This window comes from Phoca vitulina, unplaced genomic scaffold (assembly GCF_004348235.1).
Source record: "Phoca vitulina isolate PV1807 unplaced genomic scaffold, GSC_HSeal_1.0 scaffold3, whole genome shotgun sequence".
Classification (NCBI taxonomy): Eukaryota; Metazoa; Chordata; class Mammalia; order Carnivora; family Phocidae; genus Phoca; species Phoca vitulina.
In genome coordinates this window covers 86629064-86647886 of record NW_022589706.1, presented here as the reverse complement: position 1 = coordinate 86647886, position 18823 = coordinate 86629064, and the positions used below count along the sequence as shown (strand labels likewise).

At 34.7% G+C, this 18823-nt stretch overlaps 1 pseudogene; it reads left to right on the top strand.

The window, feature by feature from the left end:
* The first annotated feature begins 3613 nt into the window (after window positions 1-3613).
* LOC116630294 overlaps window positions 3614-18823 on the top strand; it is a 104219-nt pseudogene continuing 89009 nt past the window's right edge.

Here is an 18823-nt window from a genome sequence, read left to right as displayed (position 1 = left end):
CCTGTGACATATGTTCAACAGTCAGTTCTAAAAGGCTTCTGGCTCTAAAAGCCTCTAGTTCTGTTGTATATGTTACACAAATATATAGTCAGTGAAATTTAGCAAAAGGAAGAGGGACTTGGGGAATTTTGAAAACTAACAAACTTTTTACTGGGCTGAAGTCATCAGGTAACTGCATATTATTCTGGAATGAGAAATTCAAATGAGTAGTATGTTTGTCTACACTTTTAAGTCTTAGGCTTTCTTTACCTTCAATATTTAATTTATTAGGCTTGTAATGCAAGTAGTACCGACCTTTCTTGATTTGTGTCATATTTCCAAGCTATTTGAGAACAACAGGCAAAAGGATAACTATCTTTTATATGTACTGTAATTTTCTTCTTTTTCTAGGGGATCTAAGATTTTGGGGAAAATGTTAGACATAATCAGTATTTTTTCCTTAAGGACATCAAACTCAGATATGAATTGGAAGGAACAGTAGGCATCCAGCTATTTAGAATTATTATTTTAAAAGAATTTCATCACTAGTAATGCCTCAAAAGCCAGTTAAGGAAATTTTTATTTTTCTTGTGATATACCTTTTATTGTGGGAGAATAGACTGTGCATGAAAGAGAATTGTAATCTACTGTTTGTTGATCAAATAATCAAGAATTCCTCATCACAAAGTAATCAAAGTGTTTTTTTCCAGGCAAGTGTGAAATTACCTTTTGTTTAGTGGAGAAATAAACTGGAACCAGAAAGAATCTCTGTTTAATAAGAGCTTTTTGGTATGTCCATTCAACTGCCATGTCATTTGAGCTAACAGCTGGGTTTGTGAGGTTCAGAAAACAAGAATATCATGAGCAAGTGTAAGAAAAGAATACCTCTGAACATTAAACACTTTTAGTTTTAAGGCTTGCCAATGGGGTCTTCCAAAACTGCAAGCTGCATGATATTTGTGCTATAAACAATCGTGATGTTTGCACTTATGCCCATTTGTTTACTAAATATATGACAGCATAGAGCTCAGTTAAAAACAGATTAACCACACAGGTCCAGAGAAATATGTAATTGATGACTTTGGTAAACCTTGCTTTGCTAAACCCACCTACGTTTTTCCTAAGGTGGCATACCATTTTGGGCTTCAACTACTGGGAGATATAGCGGGCCATAGATTTTAGGAAAAGTGATAGTCACGTAATAAATAAACCATATTCCAGTTTTTCAAATTTGGTACATGTGGGTGGGTAAAATGGTAAATTACTTTGGCCTCACAGACAAAATATCTGCCATTCCTTTGTGTGTTTGCCTGTTGTTTTTCGTATATTCCTGCAGGAACTTTTTTATCTGAAGTCAAAATCAAATTTTCCTCAACTGTAGCTTTTACTTCTGGGTAGATGCTACTCTTAGAAGGGAAAATATTTAAGGGTGTTTCCATTTGACTCTGATTGTGGTGAAGGTGGTAGGCATACCAGGAAGCTTGGTAAATTTATCTAGTGTTACTTTATTAAATGATGCTTTGCTATTACTCTTGCAATAAGAACTTTGTATATATTTTCTGCTTATCTGTTTCCTTTTATTTCACTTACTGGTAATTTGTAAATATATGAACAAATTTTGACTTAAAGTGAAATTTCAGCAAAGTTGACAGAGTGGCAATGTCACTGAAGGGTGGAAACCTTTGTGAAAAACATTGTAACAACAGTAGGAAAATCTTTCTTGGGAGCTGGTCACTGACTTACAGAAAAACTATTGTAAGGACTCACATGTTAAAAACAAACAAAGAAACAAAACCAAGAAACCCTCTAATTATTATTATTATTATTTATTTTAAAGAGAAAAACTTAAGATGTTCGACCTAGTCATTTTTAGGAGTCAGACTAGGAAAGAGGGAGAATTTGGGGGGTGGATTTTATGGTGGGAAGAGATCAGAGGGAATCTGCAGGGTCAGAGCTGATATTGGTCATTACTACTGTTTTTTTTTTTTTTTTTAAAGATTTTATTTATTTATTTGACAGAGAGAGACACAGCGAGAGACGGGACACAAGTTGGGGGGGGGGGTGGGGGAGGGAGAAACAGGCTTTCCTCCAAGAAGGGAGCCCAGAACCCTGGCATCATGACCTGAGCGGAAGGCAGATGCTTAAGGCCTGAGCCACCCAGGTGCCCCTATTATTGGTTTTTGAAATGCTGACTTAGAATTCTTTCTTCCTTGCTAAGTAGTTTGGACTCTTAGTCAAAGTTTAAGGTGTTTCTTTGAAGAAAAAAAAGAATTTCCCCTAAGGAATTCTGGAAGTTTCTACTACTCATAACTAAATAGCTAAAGTTATGAAATTTTATTTTGAAAGAAAGTGACTTTTTCCATACTTGTCAGTTATTCTTTCCTTTACCGTATATTTGTTGGGCTAGTCACCAGACAAGAAATTGAAGATATAATAATAAAGTAGGCATAAACTTACCTTTATGAGGCTTCAAGGAGTAGATAGTGCTGCAAAAATCTGGGGATTTATTGGGATATGCTGCAAAATAGTCTATTTAAGCCAGTGTTTCTTATCTTGTATCTAATCACAGTACATAGAGGCAATGATAATGTTTGCAATGTTTGCAAGGGTTAATCTGCAGGGAATTTATGATGATAATAATAAAATACAGAGTAGTATGAGAGGAAATTAATATTTAATTTACTATTTTACTAAAAATTCAGTATCTAATTGCATAAACATCTAGATAAATTAATATGAAAAAATTTTATAAGATTTTTAAATTATGATCACTTCAAATTCTTGGTAATAATCACTGATGAGAAATTACTTTTTTTAAAAGATTTTTTGAAATTTATTTATTTGACAGAGATAGATATAGCAAGAGAGCGAACACAAGCAGGGGGAGTGGGAGAGGGAGAAGCAGGCTCCCCGCTGAGCAGGGAGCCCGATGCAGGGTTTGATCCCAGGACCCTGGGATCATGACCTGAGCCGAAGGCAGATGCTTAACGCCTGAGCCACCCAAGCACCTTGAGAAATTATTTAAATAGCAGAGAATACTTTTTTTTTTTTTTTCCTGAGAGAGAGAGAGAGAGAGTGTGTGTGAGCGAGGAGGGGCAGAGGGAGAGAGAATCTTTGGGCTCCATGTCCAGTGCGGAGCCTGATGCAGGGCTTGATCTCATGACCCTGAGATCATGACCTGAGCCAAAATCAAGAGTCAGACACTTGACTGACTGAGTCAGCTAGGTGCCCCAACAGCAGAGAATACTTTTAAAACATATTTTTACCATTTAAAAATTTATGCCAGTTGAAATTATTATCTAAGAATCAAATTGTCTTTGAGTGACAGATGTACTGTTAAAATATCTTATAATGTAAAGAGATATAGAATGTAATCATTTTTCATATCAAGTGTATTTCAAATAATAAAGCTATAATCAGTAGAAATGCATAGGTAGGTAGAACAGTCAGCCTGCAACTTACCCGTACCCTGCTATGACAGCATATAAGCAACATCAAAGAGAAGTAACCAACAGAAGTGAAGATCGGAGCCACTGCCTAGAGGTGTGCTTGCCAGCCTCCCTTTCAGCTTATCAGCCAGCCCTTTAGAGCTATAACCTTAGGTTGTATGCTATACTTCATGGGTGCTTGGATCATGAACTCCTTCAGTAGCTCCTCGGGCCCTGTATCCATGGTGGGCAGTGGTGAGCTAGCTATTGAAGTAGATGTTCAGGTAATATAGCAAATGTGGCTTATATTTAGTGTGTCATGGTAGAACAGTGAATAGAGCTGGATGTCACTCTTGGTTTTTGCTGCCCATGGTGACCAGGAGGCACACAATCAATCTTCGTTCTACTGGAGCAGTCCTTTGAGGAGCTCTAGAAAAAGACACTCCTGGCTAGAGGTGGTTGGTCCAGGAACTTGACCACCCAGACTCTCCCCAGCTTATCCAAGAGCTGATAGGAACAATAGTCACAACACACCTGTAATTCATTTGTAACACATTGGATGGGTACTTGCTGTCAATGCATTGTTCACTGATACAGGAAACAATCTAAAGAGAAAGTGTTGTGCTATGCAGTTGAAATTTAAGAAGCTACCTCTTTGGTATTTTGTAATTGAATGAAAATTTGTGTTTTTACAAAATTTCATAGATTTGCAGCTCATGCTTTTTGAAAAGAGACAAAATGAAAGTACATCTTTGCACTGTTTTTTGTGAATCCAGTGCTGTTTTTGTAAATTCACCAAGCGACTCTCAGGGCTAGGTAAGTTCTCACTATATGGAGGCCCACCAGCTGGGCAGTCCCTGACCTCTCACAAAAGCAATTACAAAACATGTGTCATCTAATATCCACTCAAGGGAAATTGAAGAAGACATGAGTGACTCTGCCCTCTGGACCTAGTATAGGTTGTTAGCATTCAAGAATCTACTTTTAGAAGCTCGGTGTATTAGTCAGGCTTCTCTAGAGAAACAAAATCAATAGGATGCATTTGTCTCTATCTCTATCTCTATCACTATCTCTATCTCTATTTCTATCTCTATATCATCTGTCAAGAGATCTATTTTAAGAAATTGACTGACGTGATTGTGAAGGCTTACAAGTCCAAAATGGGCAGAGTAGGGCAGGAGGTTGGATGCCCACAGAAGAGCTGATGTTGCAGTTTGAGCCTGAAGGTAGTCAGCTGGTAGAATTCCCTCTTCCTCAGAGGAGAGCAATCATTTTTTAAAGGCCTTCCACTGTTTGGATAAGGCCTATTCACATTATGGAGGATACTCATATCCACATTGAGGATACTCAATGTCTACTGATTGAAATGTTAATCTCATCTAAGAAATACTTCCATGGCATCATACAGACACATTTGACCAAATATCTTGGTGCTGTGGCCTAGCGAGGTTGACACATAAATTAACCATTACACTAGGCCAGGTTGAGTTTTAAGGACACAGAGAAAGCCCAGGTTTAATCCAAACTTCAACAGCTTTCTCCTAAATATGAGCGCCTAGATCTCATAATTCCCAGAAGAAAAAGGAGGATTTTACTGTTCTCTCATCTCTTCCCTATGGTGAGCTTATGCATAGATTTGGAATTTAGTTATGCCTTCTTAATGATCAAAACACTTAGCTAATTAAATGAGACACATCTCCTTTTCCAGTTACAGGAATCAGGGTCACCACTTGGGTATTCAGACATTGGCTCTTAAATTAGTTGGGCAGCAGATGTCAGCTGGGCAGAATAAAAGTAGGTAACATTTATAAAATACTCACTACATGCCAAGATCAGTTTCAAGTACCTTAACGTCAGTGAAGTAATTTAATCCCCACAGAACTGTAGGAATGAGTCCAATTATCCCCATTGTACAGATGAGGAATCTGAAGCAGAAAAAGACTCACTAAGTCTCTTAAGGCCTCATAGATAATTAGTGACAGAGCCAAGACACAGATGGAGAGAGCCTGGCTTTAGCATCTGTTCCTAATTGTAATCATCCTGGGTCCTGAATAAAAGAAGCAAGCTGCAGAGTACCCAGCAAATCCCTCAGACAGGCTTGTCCTAGGTCTTGGAGCCACATTAATAGAGAGTGAACATTGGTGGCTTCTTCTTTTTTTCTTCAGAGCAGAATGGAGGGAGCAAGCCCAAATAGGGATCTACTGATAGTGATTGTACTAGAAATACACACTGACTAACTTCATTAGCAGAGTTTTAGGTGATGGCTCTAATATAAAAAAACACTTTCTTTGGTTCTTTAATATGGCATGAAAAGGACTGAAGTACATAGAAGAGGTCAAAGAAATGGGCAGTGCAAAGAGAGAAGGGAGACTGATGTGCACCAGAACAGAAACTATATGTTTGGTCATTTTGCTATGAATTTTCACCAGTTTTTAGAGAGGAGATAATTGGAAATTTATATTGGAGCCTTACTGCAGATGAGTTGTAGTTTTGGTACATACCATGGACCTTTGAACAACAGGGGGAGTAGGGGCTCTGACCACCCCCACCCCTCATTGCACAGTCAAAAATCCACATGTAAGTTTTGACTCCCCAAAGTATAATTAGGTTAATTATAAATATACTTTTTTCAATACTGTAGGTTTAGTGATTATTCAGTAACTCTCTTCATTTTCTTCATGAAGCCTGAATTAAAAGATACTTTGAGCTGCCCTTCTGGACTGGGCAGACCAGACCCTACCTTGATGCTCATGGTCAAAATTCTGAGGTGATTATGGTCAATCCATCAAGCTTGCCCACTTTCATGATAACACCTGGATATGCTATTTTAGGTCTGTGTTCTGCATAGAAACTCACAGTGATTGGCTTCTCTCAGATCAGTGAAGTACGTGGCCCTCCACAGTGCCTAGCTCCTGGACATTGTGTCTTAACCTGGGTGGAAATACAAATTCATACGCTCTTGAACAAACCACTGACGTCTGAAGTATGAGGAAGGCTGATTAGAATGAGGAGTAACAGCAAGAGCTGTTGAGCTGTTTGAATACATTGGCGGAAAAGATTAAAAAAAGAAAACTTATCTGCAAAAATGATTATGTGGATAGTCTTCAGCATGATTTAGAGGCTTTGGAGTGATCAGGCCATCACAAGCTTGGCTGTGGTTATAAGATGTTTTCTCTTTTCTTTTACATTCCTGGCTGACATTCAAAATTCTGAGAGGTGGCAGTTAAGGCTGCACACAGCTGTCAGCGTGTTTGTGGGCATCTGAGAGGGCATGGGGCCTACACATGGCAGTGAGTCAGGCATGGGCCTTCCTTTCCACACTAGGGTTCTGGGTGAAGTGTTGGCAAGGCCAGCTTCCGTATTACAAGGGCTTGCACTGGGGGAATGTCTTGACTTCCACCTAGTGGCAACTGCAAATGGGTCAGCCGTTCTTTTCTGCTGAGGGACATTTCAGACCAAGAGCCTTTAGTGAGGGACATTTCAGTCTAACAAAAAATATAACCTTGTTGGGTGCACCTTCAGTGAGAAATTCTTAATTTCACAGCAAGTATCATTTTATATGTTCTCGGCAGAGGGAGAATGAAAACTTAACTTTTAGTAGTAAAGTTAGTTTAATCTTAAAAGTTAAAACTGTATGCTTTTCAATAATTATGAAAAAGCAAATACATGGTTAAATTCATCTTGCTCTCAAAATTACTGTTTCATTTGACATAGAGAATAATAATGCAACGTTCTAGATTAATTTATTTCATTTTAAACCACTTGCATTCATGTACTTATGTTACTTAGAAAACTAAGAAAATTAGAGTATTGATTTATGGGAACTCTTCCTTATCTTCCATTATATTTTTTCCTAAAGATTTATACGTAAAATATAGTCTTAGTCAATAATTAATGACAATTCAAGATATTTTTACTTCTTAGAAATTGTTTTAACATTCTTTTTTTTTAACTTAGAAAATTAAACTTTTATTCCATTTTTGCTCAATACTTTACAACCAATTTAATGTCCTCAAAATTTGGCTCCTATTATGCAATTTACTACTCTGATTTGATTCTGAATATAAAGATCCCGTATAACATTAAAATACAATAAAACTATAAATGTTTGATTAAATTTTGTATGTATGAAATTCTATTGTTAATGTTAAATCAATAAAATATTCTATAAAAATAAAAATATGATGTATTTCTAGTTTTAAGTGTGTGTTATGAGTACAAGAATATAGAAGTATAAAAATGAAAATCAAATTCTCTGGACACATGTATCAGTATGATTGTTAAGGCATAAAGTGTGGCTTTTTAAATGTGGTGTTTTAAAGGCAGGGAGGCAAGATCAGACATCATCAGTTTGGGTTAGACAGACTGGCCTTGGGCAGAGAATGTGGCATCTTAGCTATAAGTTTATCATCTGAAAAATGCACATGATAAAATACACATAACATTTGTTGTGGTGATAAACTTATCTAATGTTTGTAAAGCAACTAGTATAATGCTGAGAACATAGGACTCAAAAAGGGTAATAGCTTTTATTACGATGATAATGATACATAATAATAGTATTGTTTTCTCTTAATATTTACTTCTCAGCTAACCAATAATTCTGTCTGAGTTTTATACAAAGAAAAACATGTTGTTTGTAAGTGACAGTGCAATAAGCTTTTAATGTTTTTATCAATTTATTTAGAATTGTATTAAAATTGATGTTTCTTTTTTTTGTCTAAAAATATAACTATGCAGCCTTATGCCCATGTAGTTATATTTTTGTAGACAAAAAGACTAGTACTTTTCTGGTTTATTTTATATTTTTCTTTTCCTGCTTCTTTAGATTTTGCTTACCAGAAATTTGATTTTTCTTAATAGGAATAAAGAAATATCTATGCTATGTGTGGACTAAATTCAATTATTTTACTCTGGTTAACTATAAATATTCTCAGTTAAATATTAGTGCCTAATCAAGTAGTTGAAAATATTATCATCCATTACACTATTAGCTTATATGGTATACAAAAAATCATTTATTGTTTCATCATAAATTTATGAAAAATTATTTTCTTCTCCCAGTTAAAAATGGAGTGATTAAATTAAATTTAATGACATACAGTTGACCGTAAGCCTCCACTGAGAAAGGATTTTTTAGATAACTAAAATTACAGATTATATCATCATTTCCACTGAGAAGCCTTATTTTCTCCCTCTTTTTATTGTCTTACGATTTTTAAAAGGTCTCAGCTTATTGAAATGCCTATAGTATTGAATATGATCAAATAGGTGGTCGACTTCCAGCTTTGGCTCAAGCAGGTCCCATAAATTGGGCAAGACTTCTCATTTTGATGTAGATGTTTCTGATGACCAATGCAGAAATCATAGCAACTTGGTTCTACTCATTTCAAAAAAAATATATTTACGCAGCATCATTAGACTACACAGAAGATGATAATTGTTTATTCTGTTTTAGTCCTTAACAGCATCATTAGCAGCACAGCCCCCATTCATGTTGCAGAACTGGTTATTCAGGGACCTCTGCCCCGGGAGATAGCACGCTGTTAGGCTGCTCACTTCACTCCTTAACTTTCTCCTTTTTTATGAGTATAAGTACGCTCCATGTAGTCCCTGCGTTACTGGAGGTGGAGGCCCAGAAATCTGTTTATTTCACAAATAACAGATGGTAATGGGGTTCTTTCTGCTTTTTAACTCTGGGCCCAAATAATTCTAGCTTCATAAATGACCGTAGTGTCAGAAGACCTTGAATTATCATCTACTACATCTTGAAGAGACTATATACAGATACAGATATAGATGTAGATGTGAATATAGATCTAGAGATTGGTTTTGATAGTAGCAAAACTCATCTAAATGCAGTAAGGGAAAATACTCTGGGCTTCTAGAATATAAAGTATAAAAGGAAAAGTAAAGACACAAGTGGGCCAAATTTTTTATATTTTGAGTTTTGCTTGCTTGCATTATAACCTAGTTCTAAAATATTACAAAGGAGTATTTTATATATATGTACATATGTTATTATATATATATATTCTGATGTATATATCTCCATCTATCCATACCTATATAATACATATCTGTGTTTATGCATATATATTTGTATACAAGATTTTATTGACTTTGTAAGTTGAATATAAGACTACACTTGGGTTGAATTTATGTTATTACTGATAAGTAAAAAAAAAAAAATGACCAGTTTGGTTGTATTATTCTTTTTCAGTAATGAAGCTGAGATTTCCTGTTATTTCTTCCAGCTTAGTTTTATAGTTTTGATATGGTGATAAATTAGGCCAGCTTCTTTTATTTCAGGAATTACATTTTACATACAAATCTTTAGCAAGCATAACTCTTCTTGTACAAAAGAAATGAGAATTTTATTATATTTTTTCTATAAATTACAGAAAATCCTATAAAAACTTCTCATGGAAGTTAAGAGCTCAGCATAAAAAATATATTTGTCTTTCTGAGTAACATATTTATGTCTCAATACACTCAATTTTCTAGGGAGTCTATTTATGATTGTAGTTTTCTTTATGGGAACAACAGTGATGGAAAAAAGAAAGAATAAAAAACAGGCACATTTAGTTAGCAAGCAATAAGCTTTTGATGTCCTACTCTTTTCACTTCCCTCAACCCTGATTAAAATGAATTTAATTAAACTAACTTATATTAATAAAAATACATTCCCCTACTATGCACAAGGTGTTAGATGACCCTACCCAACTCTGTAAAGGACACTTCCAGAGGATTGTACTCAGTCCTGGGTATCATACTTTCTTTTTCTTTCTTTCTTTCTTTCTTTTTTTTTTTTTTTAGGATTTTATTTATTTATTTGTCAGAGAGAGAGAGAGAGAACAAGCTGGGGGAGGAGGTAGGCAGAGGCAGAAGCAGTCCCCCCTGAACAAGGAGCCCGATGTGGGACTCAATCCCAGGACCCTGGGATCATGACATGAGCTGAAGGTAGATGCTTAACTGACTGGGCCACCCAGACATCCCCATACTTTTAAGAATATATCAAATTATACTTCTTCTGGGGGAAAAGTCCAGGAAGACAAGATACTTAAAACCATTCCATGTAGGAAGAGTGAACAGAACTGTCACCACTTAAGAGGAAAAGGAAAGGCTCAGGGGAATGTTTGGAGCTCTCTTCAACTATCTCAGGGCTCTTTCCTGGAAAAGAGTTGAATTTGTTCTGCATAGACCTAAAAATGAACACAGAGCTACTAGCTGACACATGTAATGGAAGGAGTTAGTCTAAATATAATGATGAATTTCCCTATGGTAAGATCTGTTTGAAGAAAAACATTGACAACTTGAGATGTAGTGAGGGGTTTGAGCATAGCCTGGACAACCCCTTGACAGGGGTGGCTCTTTCATTAAGGGTGTGGTTGGACTAAATTACCTTCAATAGTCTTTCCAAACCTGAGATTCTATAATTTGTTTTAACCTTGTGTCAGATTTGTTTTAAAGAGCTGAGGTCTGGAACAGCTGTTGCCTTTATTTTTTTTAAAGAAATTTGTACACTTATTGTACATCTTAATACAGCAATCCCATAATTGTCTACATGAGGAGGATATTTAATATTTCATGCCAGGTATGAGTCCTGTTGTCAAGAATCAAAATTATCTTGTTTTGCTTATGTAATCTTTATATGGAAATATCTTCATGGAAGCCATTACAATGTGTTCATAAAACTTCATTTGAGATTTTAATTGTCAAAATTTGTGGCCAGTGGTGGACTTGTATGCTTAAGTATGTAAATATTTAATATTGGTTGTCTAAATCACTCTATGTTGCTCTCTTTGGTATGGAGGGTAGTGCTTTGGAGGTCTCTCTTCTTTTCTCTTACACCCCAATTCCAGGAGTTGCTTGGCTTATGAATAAATGTGGTAATTTTCAGACATGTGAGATTTGAAATCAGGTCTATCTGGCGATGTGTCTCATTCCTTGAGATAAGATGTCGAATGACTTACATTGGGCTTTAGAGATTAAAAAGTCAGGATTTAGAGATATATTGGATTTGTTTGCTCCACATAATTCCTTCTAGCTTCTTTTGTATTCTCACTATCTCTGACTTTAGTAATAGTGGAGTAAGGAGAAATGGAGAAAGAAAGAAATAATTTTTTATCAGGGAAAAAGGGTATCTGGCTTAAGTCATCTCTGATTTGCTTCAGTTACAAGCTTGTAATTGTAAATTTAAGAACTTAAACTCTAATAAGGAATTTGAGAAACTGGAAAATGAAAAAAATATAAAGTTGCTTCTAAAATTAGAAAATGAAAAAGTGTAAAAAATCTTTTCTCCTTTAGCCCTCCTTTAGGATTAACCCCAAGGAATAACTCTGGAGCTAATGGTCTCCCACTGGTGGGTCTTCAATGCATAGACATATTTGAGTAATACCCTCATCTGTTAAGAAATATTACAGTGTGAGAGGGAAAATTGTGAAATTTTGTGTCTTATTCAATGTATTTATTCAATGTAACATTTTCTGTGCTAAAACAGAACATTTAAATCCTAAGGAACTGTTAAGGGAAAGTGGGAATAGACACCTTTATAACTGAGCATGGCATATTATGAATGGCCTGTAGATGGAGCTCTTTGCAAAGTTTTCATGTAGAGTATGACGCCAGCATCTGGACATTTGTGCTTCTTTATAGCCTTTTAAAACTTACCTTTTTCCTTAGACTTTGTTTTATAATCCGCTTGAAATATAAGCTTAGACACTGTGTTTTTAAAATGCCAAAGAATTAAGGAAAAATCATGCAAAAGTTATGATTTTGGGGTCATATTTCTGCAGATGGTAGCCTAATTTATATCTTAAAAGAACCGTTAGCAGTTGTCCTTGTTTTGTTTTTCTCTAACTCTTCCATGGCCTCATTTTTGGTCATAGTGATCATAGTTCATTATATAATGTTCATGGTGGACATCCTCCATTAATTGTGCTTGATACCTCTTTTTCCACGGCTATCATATTTATCTTTCCTATTTATTTTCCTTTCAGATATGAGATACCATATGCAGAAAAAAAAACAAACCCACATATCTTTCAGATGTATGTTAGCAATGTTTGAGAACTATTTTGTGATCCAAAGGAAATATTTTCTGTAGCAATCTGTTATCTAGTTTTATTTTTAAAATGAATGAGTGTCTATATCCCCTCTTTTAACCTCTCTCTTCACATATTTATTGAAAGGAATTTACTGTCATTCTTAGTATACAGTTGCTAAATCTTTTTGATGTTTTATATTTCCTCATTTTTCACATTTATACATGTATGCTTCATAACCCTAGGATTATTTTAGGAATGGAGCTTTGTATTTATGTAATATTTTAGGATTGATAGGGACACATTCACTTTTAAAAATCTTTCTTATTTAGGATTCAGTGTGAACTCTTTATGAGAAAAAAGTTGTCAATATTTTCTCTATTTCCTTGTGTTTTAGTCAAGCTGCCCACTGAACATTGCCTGAGATAACTCAATTAATCATAATCATGTCTGATCATATTTTTAATTCTAAAATTTTAGGTCACAAAGTTTAAAGTCATTCTAAACCACTGGTGAAATCGTCTTCGATGTGAATAAGACATATCGTGTCATATCTATTCCTTAATTCATTGTTATGTGATGGTTTAATTAAGATGTTTAATCAAGCTTCAGAGATGCTGTGGTAAGAATTAATCTTGTCAACCTTTCTTGTTATGAGCAAGCTGCTTGCTCATTTTTTAAAAAAATTTAAGTTATAAAGAACACTGCATAAATACTGGAAAATATCATCTTTACTCCATTTAATTGTAAACTGAAATCCTAAACCTTTACTGTCTCAAAACAGAAACTAAAATGTATGCAAATCTCAGGTGGCATATTTTGGTGTAGTTAATAACCATTACTCTGTTATATTTGTTTATGTTTTTAACTACACATACACATATACATATGTTAGGGATGAGGTTTGGTCAGAATATTGGGATGACTTAAAGAAAAGAAAGAACAATGAATGTCGGATTACAATTTAATGAAAAAATGTTAAACATACCCATGAATGGTAGTAACTAATTTGTTTTTTCTTTTTTTAAATAAATGAAAAACAAATGGCTACAGTTACTCAATGAGTCAATTTAAATATGGAATTTTTATAGCTTGATACCGAGTTTTGAATAGCCATTTAAAATACTGTAAAAATTATTGGTCTTTTATTATATAGAAACTTCACCAAATTAATAGTTTGCTTTGTATTGAGCTGGATCTTTAGGGAAGATCAACTTAACCACCTTTTCTTGAGAAAGATGCAGATGTACCAAACTCTGATGGCTTTGACTTTCACATAATGTGTTAACCTGGCATTAACATTTTAAATCCAGATTGAGTCTATTTGCTTTAATTTGGAGGTTGACAGGCAGGAAATGTGGACCTCTATAAGTAATCACTCTCCTTCTAGCAGGAACCCTTCTAGGAAACCTTGCTGAACTTCCAGTATCTCCCCATCCCGAGCCACTCGTGACTAGGCACCCTCAGTTTCTCCCACAGTACTCTGTACTTAACTTTTCCATTACACTTATAACACTACATTGTTATCACCTATTCATTGCTCTCTTCCCTTTCTCCCTAATAGATTAAGAGCAAGAGTAGGTCTTATATTACTACAAAGATTAACCCAGTAAATAGATATTTTGGCATGTGATAATTATTAATGAATACATTAGGATTTTATAGCATCTGGCTGCATACACATAGTCTCCTTCAAAACAATAAGCCCACAAATGAGAAAGTTATTCTTGCAGCTACCATTTCTATACACTCCCATTTATGTACGTGAATTTAGAAACTTGAATCTTTTTTCCCCTGAAACTAGCAATAGTATCAGTTTGAAAGTCTTTTATCAGTAATTTGGCTTTTAGCAACTTAAAATGAATACTTATTTTCTTTCATGGTGGTATATTTTTACATTTCTTTGATATTCCTTTTAGAATATGATTTAAAAAATAATAAGTGTTTAAAAAGGTAAATAGCTTGTATTAATTTGTTAATGTAATATTGTCATGAATAATTATTTCTAGATGAGATTTGGAGGGATACAATGAGTGGCATTGCCATAGTAGTCTATGAATGAATGGAAATATACTATGAAACTGTCTCTTTGGTTTTATGCTTTAAATAATGTGGATTGTTTTCTCGGCACTGCAATGAAATCATCTGAAATCCATTAAAATCCACTTGGAGCCCATGAAATTCAGAAGACAGAAATCATTTAATCCCCTTACGGCATAATGGAGCAAACGAAAATCTTACACGGTACCAGTGATTAAAATCCCAGCTCAGTAGTCTTCTCAGTCATTTGGTTTCTTCTTCGTTTACTCCTACCTTTGTAGATGAGACCCTTGAGATTTTGGTTTAATTCTCACCAGCTTTAACATGATCCCAAATGCCACAGAAAAATGCCCTATCCATTGCTACACTTATTTTCTCTCAGTCACTTATTTGCATGTTTAAGAGATTATCCAAGGAACTTAGAAAGGTGTTTTTCCCCTCTCAAAATCTGCTATTCAAGAGCCCTATGAACATCTTAAATTACTTCCTTTACCACCTTGCCACATCCTCTTCCAAAACTTTTTTGTCTTGAGTTCTGTGGTCAATTATCCTGTTTGAGACTGATGAATAAGAACTATTCATAGATCTCTCACTAACCTAGCAGATTAAGAGTCTCTCTGGGTATTTCCAGTGCTGAAAAATTAGACTGAATAGAATAATACTTAATTGAAATTTTTTGAATAAAATTATATATATAATATAAACTATATAATACATAATATATAATATAGTATAATATAATATAATATAATATAATATAATATAATATATACATACACACACCCAGAAAGCTATGATGTCTTTGAACACTATATTTTCTTTTTTTAAAAATGTTAGAAACAAAATTTACTTTATTTTGATAAGATTTAGGGTAACATAGGAGAAAGCATCATCAGCGAAGCATGAACTACAAAGACACAAACTGAAAAAGATTGACTTGGGTATTGTTAGGCAGAAAAAAAGGTTTTCAGGGAACAGTGGCTATAATTAGAATTTAAGTGAACACTCTTGTTACTAAAATGGGCTATACACATTTTTACAGGAAAACAGGGTTGGGTTTTTAAGATAATCTAAGTCAGAGTTAACTCACAGTGGATTGTGGTTAGCCAAGGAAAAACAGCACAACTAATTAAAAAAGAAAAACAATGAAATCATACAACTCTTTGGGTTCTTTATTTTGAATGTCAGGGTGTGAGGAGAGGGAGCTTGGGAAGAGGAATGTGATGGTGATGGCAACTTGAAGCAATTTTGAGCACTTCAGGTATTGATAGTATTTTTTTAAAATCTAAATTCTATACTAAAGATGCTTTTCTTTGTGGAAATTTTCCATTAGTTCACCAACACTTTTCAACAAGAATTAGAGTCTTCCCCACAACTTATAAATCAAGGAAAATCTAAAATAAAATGGGAAATTGATTTTCCTGGGGCAATTGAACAAGAATAGGAAAACAGAAGCGAAGTGGAAGTTAAAATATATATACTTTTAAAGGATATATATGCAGATATATAATATGTATACTTAAAAATATATACATATATGCTTTTTATTGGTAATTTAGCTATTGACAACTTAAATGCGTATTTTCTTCCTCAGAAATATATTTTCACATTTCTTTGGTAGTCTATTTAGAATCTGATTAAATAAAAGTTGTATTTGATTTATAAAGATAGCTTCTTGAATTATTAATTTGTCAATGTATGGCTATCATCAATAATTATTTTTATAATTTGGATGTTGATGGGCAAGAAATAAGCCTTATATGAGATCATATATATATACACATGTAACATATACATGAGTTGCCAGTAGTGAAGGGAAATTAAATGATGAGCATAGTGTGTGTGTGTGTGTCTGATCTTGGAGAGGTAGAAAGAAAGCAGTAGAAAAAAGAAAGGAAGCAGAAGGAAAGAGAAAATGGAGGATCCAAGAGCAACTTTGTTCCTTGAATGGATGGAGGGTGGGAGAAGGGAGTGTGCAATTAAGTTACTTTCTTATTATGTAATAGGTCATTTATATGAATGAATATTTGTTTATGGTTCCTCAGTTCCACTTTCAGGACTGGCAAACTCCTTACAAGATGTTCTGATCTGCACTGTGTCAGGCTTGTTGGCTTGGATCTGTAGCACACGGTCAGTGGGCGGTTGAGGCTGCAAAAGTGGAGCCCGGAACGGTTGGGTTATAGCACCTCTTCAAAGCTTTTCTACGAAACTCTTTGTTTTTTTAACTACAAAACTTTGCTGGTAACTGTTCTACATGGTCTTTGTTCTGCTCTTTTAGTTGGGCAGTTCTACTAAATACGACATAATGGTAAAGCAACACAGATCCTTGTTTGTTTTAACACTATTTTTTAAGAGTGGTTTTAAGTTCACAACAAAATTGAGAGGGAGCTGCAGTGATTTCTCATATACCTCTGTTCCCACACTTGCATAGCCTTCCCCATCCTTAAAATCTCCCACCAGAATGGTACATTTGTTACAACTGATAAACCCACATAGCTTGATCATTATCACCCAAAGTCCATACTTTACACTAGTGTTCACTCTTGGTGTTTGTATTCTATGGGTTTGGACAAATCTATAATGGCATGTATCCACCATTATAGTATGATACAGAGTGTTTTCATTACCCTAAAAATCCTCTGTGCTCCACCTATTCCTCCTCTCTTCCCCCTAACCCCTAGAAACCATTGATCTTTTTACTGTAAATGTAGTTCTCCCTTTCCAGAATGTCATATAGTTGGAATCATATACTATATAGCCTTTTCAGATTGACTTCTTCCACTTAGTAATATGCATTTAAGTTTCCTCTGTGTCTTTTCATGGTTTGGTAGCTCATTTCTTTTTAGTGCTAAGTAACATTCCATTGTGTGGATGTACCAGAATTTGTTTATTCATTCACCTATTGAAAGTTGTCTTGGTTGCTTCCAAGTTTTGGCAATTATGAATAAAGCTGTTATAAACACTCATGTGCAGGTTTCTGTGTGGACACAAGTTTTCAACTCCTTTGGGTAAATACCAAGGAATATGATTAATGGATTGCATGGTAAGATCATGTTTAGTTTTATAAGAAACTGCCAAACTATCTCCCCAAATGGCTGTACCATTTTGTATTTCCACCAACAATGAATGAGAGTTCCTGTTGCTTCACATCCTTGCCAGAATTTGGTGTTGTCCGTGTTCTGGATCTTAACTATTCTAATAGGTGTGTAGTGATATCTCATTATTCTAATTTGCATTTATCTGATGACATAAGATGTGGAGCATCTTTCTGTATGCTCATCACAAATTCTTAATTGCTCCATTGAAATAGAAATAAACTCTGAGAAGTACTTCAGAAAGATTGACTTTATACCAATTATTATTTATTCACTATCTTACAGAGGTTAACAACTAAATACATGTGAAAAGCATTCTAGAAGTACAGACATCTTTTTGAGGTCAGTCACAAAATTCTTTTCTTTTTGTTTTGGTTGGTATATATCTCTGAAATTATAATGGGAATAATGAAAAACATTTCATTATATATCCAAATATCATTTTGTATGTGTTAAAAGCTACTTATATAAAGCTGTCTATACAAAGCATTGGAATTTAATTATTTTGTATTTTACATATATAGATATGTGATAAAATAATAGCAATTTGGAAGTAATATGGACTTAAGTCTATCTTTCTAGAAGAACTCTTTATCAATGCAGGTAGAGAGCATAGCACCTCAAAGGAAGATAACCCATTCTACTCTTTCTCATCTCTAAATATTAAAACAATTATTCTAATTTAGATTTATAATTTGCCTTGCAAATTCCTCTTCCATAGGGTTGGAATCCATATTTAAAGGGTGATTAAAAAATTAAATAAAGCGGGGTGCTTGGGTGGCTCAGTCATTAGGCGTCTGCCTTCGGCTCAGGTTATGATTCCAGGGTCCTGGGATCGAGCCCCACGTTGGGCTCCCTGCTCTGCGGGGAACCTGCTTCTCCCTCTCCCACTCCCCCTTCTTGTGTTCCCTCTCTCACTGTGTCTCTGTCTGTCAAATAAATAAATGAAATCTTTGAAAAAAAATTAAATAAAGGGTGATTGTGTCCCACCTTGTATTTCCCTAATTCTTTTAATGATGCATGAATGATTAATTTGTAGACTTCAGTACCCTCTTTTTCCCTTCTAATTGAGTCCATTTTGTCAAATTTTCTTAGGACTTATGATCTGATGAGTACAGAATAAAGCAGAATTACTAGTCCCTGATCTGCACTTTATCTGTACCAACATAACCAAAGATTGCATTAGGCTTTGAAACTACCTCACACTTCTGGGTCATAGTAAACCTACTCTTAA